Source organism: Rutidosis leptorrhynchoides, chromosome 2, assembly GCF_046630445.1.
Source record: "Rutidosis leptorrhynchoides isolate AG116_Rl617_1_P2 chromosome 2, CSIRO_AGI_Rlap_v1, whole genome shotgun sequence".
Taxonomy (NCBI): Eukaryota; Viridiplantae; Streptophyta; class Magnoliopsida; order Asterales; family Asteraceae; genus Rutidosis; species Rutidosis leptorrhynchoides.
In genome coordinates, this window is record NC_092334.1 from 622,478,219 (window position 1) to 622,488,619 (window position 10,401).

Below are 10,401 nucleotides of genomic sequence, written 5' to 3' on the forward strand. Positions count from 1 at the left end.
TCTTCGGATTGCTCATTTATCGACTAACCACTCCAACTGCATAAGATATGTCTGGCCGGCTTAGTGTGAGATAAATAAGACTTCCGACCATCTTTCGATACATGGTAACATCTTGAAGACTTTTTCCTTCATCTGCTCGTAGTTTTGTATTCGGATCCATCGGAGTTGAGATAGGTTTGCAATTAAGCATTCCGTACTTTTGTAAAAGATCTCGCGCATATTTCTGTTGTCCCAGAAATAATCCATCTCTTTTCTGCTCTATTTCGAGTCCAAGAAAATGTTTGAGTTCTCCAAGCTCCTTCATATGAAATCTGATAGACAGATTCTCTCTTGTTCTTTGAATCTCCTCATAGTGATCTCCCGTGATGATTAAGTCATCCACATATACTAGCACTATGGCTAGTTTTCCTTGATATTGTTTCACAAATAAACTAGAATCTGAAGGAGCAACTGTGAAACCACTTTGTACCAAGAACTCGCCAATCTTCCCGTACCAAGCTCTTGGAGCCTGCTTCAAGCCGTATAGTGCTTTCTTTAATTTGCAGACATGGTCAGGATGAGACTTGTTCTCAAAGCCTCTTGGTTGCTCCATATAAATGTCTTTGTCAAGTTCTCCATGTAAAAAAGCATTCTTGACATCCATCTGCCACATCTTCCAAGATTTGCTGGCGGATAAAGCTAGTAGAGCTCGAATTGTTGTGATCTTCGCCACTGGACTAAACATTTCTTCATAATCCAGCCCATATTGTTGAGAAAAACCTCTAGCAACAAGTCGAGCTTTATACCTTTCAATGGAGCCATCTGATCGAGTCTTCACCTTGTAAACCCATTTACAAGATATTGGTTTTACATCTTTTGGCTTTGGAACTAAACTCCATGTCTGGTTTTCTTTTAGTGCATTAATTTCTTCTTCCATCGCTTTCTGCCATTCTTGACTTTGTGCTGCTTCTTCATAAGTGGAAGGCTCAATAGGTATTGATTCATCCACATGAGCAGCATTGGCATACCTCGGATTAGGTTTCCTCGACCTTGTTGATCTCCGTAATTCTTGCACATGCTCCTCAACATCCATTTGGCTTGGACGAACTTCTTCGGATGTAGATTGATGTACCCCAGTTTTCCATGGACTCGTTTCCTTAGAGTACGATCCATCTCCTTCTTTAATTGGATCCGATATGTGCTCTTTATGTTCTTCTTTTTCTTCTGGACCTTCTTCTAATCCATGAGATTCTGGAAGCTCTATCTTTTGAGGTGACCACCATGAAGACGCTTCATCAAATACCACATTTCTTGAAGTATGACACTTTTCGGTATCTGGATCACAACATCTCCATCCTTTTCTTGATTCATCATAACCGACAAAAATGCACCGAATTGCCTTCTTCTCAAATTTGCTTCGTAGATGATCTGGCACGAAGACGTAGCAAACACATCCAAAAACTTTGAGATGGTTGACGGTTGGTTTGATCTTCCATAATCTTTCATATGGTGAAATATATCCCAACTTTGTTTGTGGGAGTCTGTTAATCACGTACGATGCCGTCCTCATACATTCGGCCCAAAATCTGCCTGGGACATTCTTACCATGAAGCATACTTCGACAAGTTTCGGCAAGGTGACGATTCTTGCGTTTCGCCACTCCATTCTGCTGTGGAGTATTGGGACAAGTTAATTGTCTTCTAATCTTGTGCTTCTCAAGATAGATATCGAACTCAGTCGATAAATATTCTCCTCCATTATCTGTGCGTAAGCACCGGATCTTAGTATTGAGCTCACTTTCTACCTTGTTCTTGAACTCTTTAAACTTCAGAAAAGTCTCCGACTTCTCCTTCATGAAGTAAACCCACACATATCTTGAGAAGTCATCAATGAATGTCACCATATATTTCATACCTCCAAGTGATGTTTGTTTCACTGGGCCGAAGACATCTGAGTGTATGAGCTCTAGTGGTGTCTTGGACTGATGCTCTGACTCCTTGAATGGCAATCGGTGAGCTTTGCCAAATTGACATCCAGCACATATTGTATCTGTTCGGATATCAATTTGAGGAAGGCCATTTACTATGTATTTCACCATCATCTCCTTTAACTTGTTGTAGCCCACATGCCCAAGACGTTCATGCCAAAGATCAGCCGTTTCATTCTTTCGAGTCTTATCGACATATGCCGTTTCAGCAGATAGTACATAGACAGACTCTATTCTTCTTCCTTGCATAATTGGATTGCCAACCACCTTCACTCTCTTGAATACGGACACATCTTCTGGTCCAATGAGCACATAATTCCCTTCTGCTGTCAATTGTGGTACTGATAGTAAATTCTTCTTTAGGCCAGGGACAAGATACACCTTCTCGAGTTGGAGCTTATGAGAGCCGCTTTCATTTGGAATTATTGTCTTTCCAATGTGAGAAATAGACAACCTTGAATTGTCGGCTGTCAACACGACTCTCTTTCCTTTGTAATCCTCCATTTCTTGTAGCTTTGTCCCATCGTTGGTCATATGATTTGAGCACCCAGAATCGATGATCCAATCATCTTTGTAGTTTATTTTTGACTTTAAAGTTGTTGTAAGAGCTTGATCATCCATGTCAGCTTCAACGGAGAGTCCTGCTTCTGCATCCCATGTTTCCTCATTAATGGTTGCTTCGAATGTGACCTCTTTCTTCTCATCTCTTGCGGCGGCCACATTTCCTTCAAAAGTTCGCCTTCTGGGGAATCTACAATCTCGAGCAAAATGACCCTTCTTGCCACAATTGAAGCATTCACCATTCTTTCTCTTATCATTTTTCCCATGTTGTTGGCGATGATCTCTTCTTCCTTGTTGAGCTCCCCCTGAAGCGTTGCCTTTTGATTTTGGGTGACCCTTCCACCCATATGTCTTACTTTCTTTCATCGCCTCTTGTCTTCGAGATGTTGCTTTCTTTTTATTGGTGAAGAGTGCATCTTCTCCGTCTTTTATGGTTACTTCATTCATCTGCTTGGCTAATGCCTCTTGATTTGCCAATAGATTCTCCAGCTCTATTAATGATGGTTGAGTAGGCCATCCTCTCACAGCGGCTATAAATCCATTATACTCGGATCTTAAGCCGTGGATGATAATTCTCTTCATCCTTGCATCACTCACTTTCTCTTCAGGAGCAAGTTGAGATATCTCACGGCAAATTGATTTCACCTTGGTGAAATACTGAGAAATAGACAGACTTCCTTGTGAGATACCCGCAAGCTCATTTTCCAAGAGCTGGAGGCGTGCTTCATTCTTCTTTGAAAATAATTTTTCAAAAGTTTCCCAAGCTGCCTTTGGTGTTTTCTCGTCACGGATGTGCTCCAATAGATCCTCCTCGATTGTAGTCTTTAATATAAATAAAGCCTTCCCGGCCTTGATGTTCCATTTTCTCAAGGCTTCAGCATTTTCTTTCGGTGGAGGCGTTGTGTCACTGCCAGCAACTATTTCCCATAAATCCTGTCCTTGTAGGTAGGATTCTATGCAAGTCCGCCAATAAACATAGTTGTGGTTATTGAGACTCTTGATTCCACTGCTCGTACTTGCAAGATCTGCCATCATGACGTCCAACGTCCAATAAGCTTGGTCCCTGACCGATGAGCTTTCACAGTTCCTAACTGTGCTCCGACAGAATCTTCCTTAGAGCCTTGGTGAAAACAAGCCGATGTAAACGTCCAACGTTTACCGATTTTCTCCACTAGAAATGGTCCCGAACGACCCGCTCTGATACCAATTGTTGGAAGCTTCGACGAGCCCAACACACCCACTATAGAGGACCTAGACTATACTAGACTCACTACACCAACACTTTGACGTTGGTTAGCCTTTAATTTTATAAATCCTTAGTGCACAATGTACTTAGGCGACAGTGTCGACCATATATCTTTAGGCGGTATAACCGACCATGTATTACTTAGGCGGCAGAGCCGACCATATAATAAGAACAACAAAAGTGCACTAAGAACTTAAACACAAACTAAGGCTTGATCGAGAAACTTAACAAAAACACTTATATTAAATTACAATTACAATATTACTTACAAGCTTTCTCTTCTCTACTTTCGCTAACTCACACTCTTCTTCTCTTCTTCACAACTTCACACAACACAAATGAAATCTCCTCCCATATTTATACTACTTCATGGAACATTCTAGAACCTAGATATTTTCATGGATATATAAATATCTAGATATTTCTACAACCTACAAATATCTAGATTTTTCTTTTACATTTCAATTTCTAGATTTTTCTCTCATATTCTAATATCTAGATATTTTCTTATACATATTAATATCTAGATATTTTACCCATATACATTTACTAATTCCATATTATTCTAAATTTGCATTGTATTTTAACAAAACTTACTACCTGACCACTTGCAAAGTATTTAGTTGACGAACTCATTATCGCTAGGATAACAGGAAAACGCCTAGAAATTAGTGTAAATATGTAACCATAAATCATCTTAACCATAGTTGACGAACACACCATTTGCAGGTATTTTTCCAGTTAAAGAACCAAGAACCAAGTCTCGCCCCGTGAATCAAATCGGAGTCAGCCGTTTGGCGAAAAGCGTTGTGAAGTGCTTCCACATGGGCCAATCATGTATTTTTTGGATGCCTTGTGTGAGTCGATCGAAAAGTGCCCTCGATCATTTAATTTTGTAAATAAAAGCAAATATTCATTATGTATTTGAATTTTGTCAAATTTAAACGACTAATCCGTTAATAGATATTTATCAAATATATCAAATTTTATGATACGAGACATTAAACTTCGTGTCACAAATTTAGACATAAATTAGACGGTAACATGGACCATCATTTGATGCCCCATAAATTTTGATGCCCGGTGTCGTCCCCCACTAGGCCTGGCACCGAGGCCGGCCGACGTTGCCCTTCCATCACAACAATGAAAAGAAAAGGGCTTAGATGATCACTTTAATGAACAAAGACATCTTTTAAGCATACACTCGGTCGTGGAGTTTCCATTGACTAACACCAAAGTTCTAACTAAGATGAGACACGTGGAATTCCATCGTCACAAATTTATGACCGAAGCCTAAAATCGAGAGCATATGGTGCCTATATAAGCAATCAAGTACGTAGCATATTTAACTTAGAACAAAGTGTGAGTGATGTAATAAGAAAAGAAAAAGTGATTCTAGTGAAACATAACGAACATTATCTTCAAACATTTTATATACATGCGTATAATTGTGACGTAAATTAGTCATTAAAAATTGTCTTAAAAAATATTATTATTATTATTATTATTATTATTATTATTATTATTATTATTATTATTATTATTATTATTATTATTATTATTATTATTATTATTATATTATGGTAATAATAAAATGCTAAGAAAAATTTGTTACCGTGTTTTATACTATTATTAGATTAGATTAGATTAGATAGATTGAACTTTTGAGTTTTAGATACAGAAAATAAGTAATCAAGTAGTATATTTAATTTAGAATAAAACATTTAAACGATAATAAATCGTATATAATTTATGAAGAAATTTACTGTTAAACTAATTAAATTTAAGTTTATCACTGTATAAACTTAGTTGAATTAGTTAGAAAATAAATGATTGATTGAATGAATGAATTAATTAATATATACTCGTAATAAAATATGCCTAAACAAATGTAGGTTGCCACTAGTTGCCCAATGAATCACACCACCCAGGTTCAATTCCTGCCAAATTGTTCAAAAAGAGAGTATGACTAGAGGGTGCGCATAATGCCCAATTCACCCGGTATCAGGTCTCACGTTCGGGGGGCTTGATTACCCGAGTTTTTACCTTCTATGAGGGAGTTAATGTGCTCGTTCATAGGAGGGTTTCCTCGCTTAAAAAAAAAAAAAATGTAGGTTTGGTATTCATCATTATTAATTTACTCGGTATATAATATAGGGTAAAAGGTAACAAGATCCTAGCGAATTACTCCGTGTTTTTTAATAACGGTAATAAAATTAAAAAATACTCCGTATAGTGGTACCTTAGATCTAAAGCTGAAACTACTCTTTAATATGTTGTAAAAAAAGTATAAATAGCATCACAAACCCTCTTCCTTCACAAAATAAACACGCTCAAATTTTTAAACCCCACCGATCAAACGTTCAAATATCTGCTGTCAATTGTTTCCAACGTTCTAATTCTCCATCACCGCCGGAAAATATTCCGTTCATTCTCATCAATTCCCACTCCGGTTTCCTCATTTCTTTTATGGTAATTATTTCTGTTCTTGCATGATTTTCATCTATTTCACGGAGGGCGACAGCGGCGGCGGGCGGCGTTCAAGGTATTCCGTCGGCGGCGCGGAAATGGTACAGCGTCTTAAAGCCATTGTAAACGCTCTAACCAGTTTTTTTGTGAAGTTGTTAATCGTACGTTATCTCAAGGGTTATTAAAAAAACGATTTATTTATTTATTTATTTTTGTTTTAGGGTTTCTTTGCGTGGTGTGTTTGCTAATTGCTATACAAAGGTAATTTCTTCTTTGGTAATTAGGGTAATTTCTGCTAATTTTTTTTTAAAAAAAAATTGGGCTTAAATTCTAGAGAACGGTATACGTGTTATTGATACGGTCTATTCGAGTTCGTATCAGTTATCAAGATTTGAATCATCGTGTGAAATTAGGTTTTACAGTTCTTGTTTTCAGGGTAGATTTGATTTGATGTTCTTGAGTACAAATTATGAATCAAGGGCTTAGGTTGTTTAGGGTATGATTAGGTTGCTATTAAAATTGACTTTATCTATGATTATGTGTTGATCTTGAATACTTAAAGTCTTGTAAGCAAAGTGGATTCTTCTTTGGTAATTAGGGTAATTTCTGCTAATTTTTTTTTTTTTTTAAAAAAAAATTGGGCTTAAATTCTAGAGAACGGTATACGTGTTATTGATACGGTCTATTCGAGTTCGTATCAGTTATCAAGATTTGAATCATCGTGTGAAATTAGGTTTTACAGTTCTTGTTTTCAGGGTAGATTTGATTTGATGTTCTTGAGTACAAATTATGAATCAAGGGTCAATTTCTACAAGATCAGCGGTATTCGCAATGTCAAATCCTGCAACTAATGGTATGCTTGGTATCATACAAACAACTTGTCACATGTTATGTCCGTCGGGAACAATAAGACGATTGATGCCTGTATGAACCGTGTTATACCTTTTTAACGTTTTCCTGCTTTGTGATTCTTACAGGTTTTGTCTGTCAGGAACAATAAGACGACTGGTGCGTATATGAATCGTGTTAGACCTTTATAAGCTGTGCAGATGATTATGGTCTGTTATTTCTTCTTACATATGTGTAGGTTACAAAATTTTAGTATATTTGGTATGAATTCTAAGTGATTGTTCTAAAAAAATGCTAACTACATCATCTGTGAATTAAAACAAATAACAAAATGCTAACTTTTTTAGTATACTATGTGCAGAATCAAGTCAAAGTAGAAATCGAAAGACTTTTAAAAGTCAAATGGGAAACAAATTTTGGGACGGAGGGAGTTTATATTTTTGTATATAGCAACTGTTATATTATTTGTATCAAATTCGGTGTTTGAGTGTCACTGGATTTGATATTAGTATATAATTAGGTATCTTGTGTATTACAAAGGGAAAGGATAATTTGAATGTATACATACGTATAGTTAGATTGAATGGCATTGATAACGATACAAATAATGATCAAACTGCAAGAGGTGTGTGTTTATTCAGTCATCGCCTCTTAAGACTTTCAAGTTTTTTGTTTTCATTAAAAATTTCATTAGATTATTTTAAAGTTAAAACTTTTGAAAATTTGTTAGAATTTTACTTGTATGACTTGTGCTGTATATTTATTTTGTTTAATGTCATATGCAGATTGACTTGTTTAATTGTTATTTTATAGATGTTTAAGCTGCACTAGGGTTGTGTGTTTAATCATTCTTATCATATTATTGGACTAGTATTTTGTATTTTTTTTTATGATCAACTTCTATATATAGCCACTAAACATTTTATTCATCTTCAACACACCTACGTAACATGTTATAGGTTTGTAATTTTTTATCTCATCCGAATGTATTAAATTCCGACAGTCCCTAGTTTTAATATTATTATGACAAACGGACTTTCAAATGGTGATATCCAAACACGATTCGCTGAGAAATATCTGGTTACAGAATCAGACACCCTACTCTTATTTTCCAACTGCAGGAACGTTGTATGCTTTTTCATACAATTTATTATATATCACGTGATACTTGTAATATGAAAGGTTTTTGTTTCAGTTAACTTTACATAAGTAGCCAACAAAATCTTATCACTGATCCTTAATCTGTTGCAGATCACATACAATCCTTCTTTATGACCACTAAAGGTTTCTGACCTAGCACACAGTTAAAAGAAGTTAAGTTTCCTGGTTCAGACCCAATTCCACTTGACGCTCAGGATGTTCTTATGGTTAGTTCATGTGCTTCAAACACTGTCTTTATGTTATGGGATTTGAAGAAATTAGGTTAATAGCTGTAGTTTGTTAGTGTTTGGTTTAACTTTTAAAATACTTGTTTTATTAGAAAAGGATTTATTTTATGTTTTTGGGTTTCTTTTTGTGGTGTGTTTTGCTATACAAGGGTTTTTTTTTTTTTTTATTTATTTTTTTTTTTTTTTTTTTTTTTTTCTTTCTTGGAAATTAGGGCTGTTTCAGTATTAAAAATTTGAAGGTTGAGGTTAAATTTAATGAAACTTATATGTGCTATCAAGATTTGGATCAATGGTTGGTAGGTCAAAAGGCTATGACTGCTCTTGTTCAATACAATATTTCTGGTGATATCAGTGGCCGTGCTGACATCGTATGGAGTCGGGTATTATTTTTAATCTGTTGCTCATCATTTAAAGCCTCGTTTTTCTCTATTAATCCTTTTAATTTCAAACCCTTTATTGCCTCACCAAACAAAATGTCCGTTTCCATAAAACTATTTATGCACCGCATATTTTGGAACCTTTTAGCTTTTTGTTTCCATTAGGTTATGGCTATTGGGAATCATTAGATGTGATGGATGTATGAACTCTGTTAAACTCTCAACGATAATACATAATGTAGCTGATGCAAGGGAGACAAATAACTGAAGGTTAATTTCTCGAGGAACGTTTTCCTTTATTTGCTTAACACATTTTTGAAGATGTGTATTATCAAGACGTATTGACATTTTTCTGTTAGCATTGTGCTTCCCACATGTTATGTATGTCGGTAACAATAAGATGATTCAGTCCCATTGTCTATTTTTTCTATTGTTTTTCTACATGATTAGAATTAGATTTACATGCGTCTTCTTTTTACAGATACTAAAAGGACTTCAGACCTTGGACTTGGAGTGAGTGTTAAGATGAACAAAGGTGTATGTAAATCCAGTAAACGTCTTATCTTATTTTTCTTGCAATCTAAAGGTGACAAAATGGGTGGGTTAAATTATAACTGTTTACCTAAGTTGATCTACTTATATGTGAATGGGTCAAAATTGCCATATCTATTACTACCTGTGATATGCAAAATTTTCAGTTAATGAAGTGCCCATTGCCAAGGTGACAGGAAGGCACACTGGAAATAGTGTAAATATTTACCCAACATGATCCTTGCTTTGCAATCTCAGAGTCATCAGCTAGTTGCCGCATTCCATTGCCAAGGAGACGGGAAGACGCCTCAGAATGTGAGTATAGCTCGCCAGGTAACAAATGACCTCTTTTTGGATTTTTTTTTTTTTCTTCCACATGTGTTCTTCTTTTGTTAAACGTTTGCTTCCTCGGTTTGATGTTTTTGTTTTTTGTTCAAGAAGTACCTGCAAATAGCAAAGACAGTCATGGCAGTCCATATGTGACAATCAGAAGGGCTTTAAACATTTGGGTGAGTGTTAAGATGATCAAAGGTGTATGTAAATCATGTAAGTGTATATCTTATTTTTCCTTAAATATAGAGGTGACAAAGTGTACATGTTACAGTATTTGTAAGTTATTAACTAAATTAACCTACTCATAAGTGAATCGGTCAAAATTACTCTCTGTTCCCATATATTACAGTCGATGAACTCGTTGTAAAAGCAGACACATTTTCAGGTATTTTTCCGGGTAACTGTGTTGAGTAGGGTTGTAAATAGGGGAGGTATGGCGGGTTGAGCAATGTGTCATCTGGTTAAGTTCACTATTTGATGGGCCCAAAGGGGGCAGGGTCGGTTTTGTATGACAGGCAACTAATTATTTTTTTTGACATATGAAAAAAATTTGAGTAGTTAATGCATTTATAATGCTTACAGAAGATCAACATTATATTTTCTTCTAAATTTTGTTTTTGAATAAAATGTTCAGGAGGTTATGTGCACATCAACAGTGGGTGCTTTTTAACGCATTTTGAC

At 35.8% G+C, this 10,401-nt stretch overlaps 1 long non-coding RNA gene across 4 annotated transcripts; it reads left to right on the forward strand.

Annotated features, from left to right (window-relative positions):
- Positions 1 to 8,688: 8,688 nt before the first annotated feature.
- LOC139893571 (uncharacterized) lies at positions 8,689 to 10,182 on the forward strand. 4 transcript variants are annotated; one of them, XR_011774609.1, is made up of 5 exons: positions 8,689 to 8,859; positions 9,022 to 9,126; positions 9,338 to 9,454; positions 9,555 to 9,720; positions 9,826 to 10,182. It is a non-coding gene; the product is annotated as an uncharacterized lncRNA (long non-coding RNA). The 4 variants fall into 4 exon arrangements; XR_011774607.1 differs by having other exon boundaries at positions 9,338 to 9,720; XR_011774606.1 differs by having other exon boundaries at positions 9,022 to 9,720.
- The last annotated feature ends 219 nt before the right edge of the window (positions 10,183 to 10,401 follow it).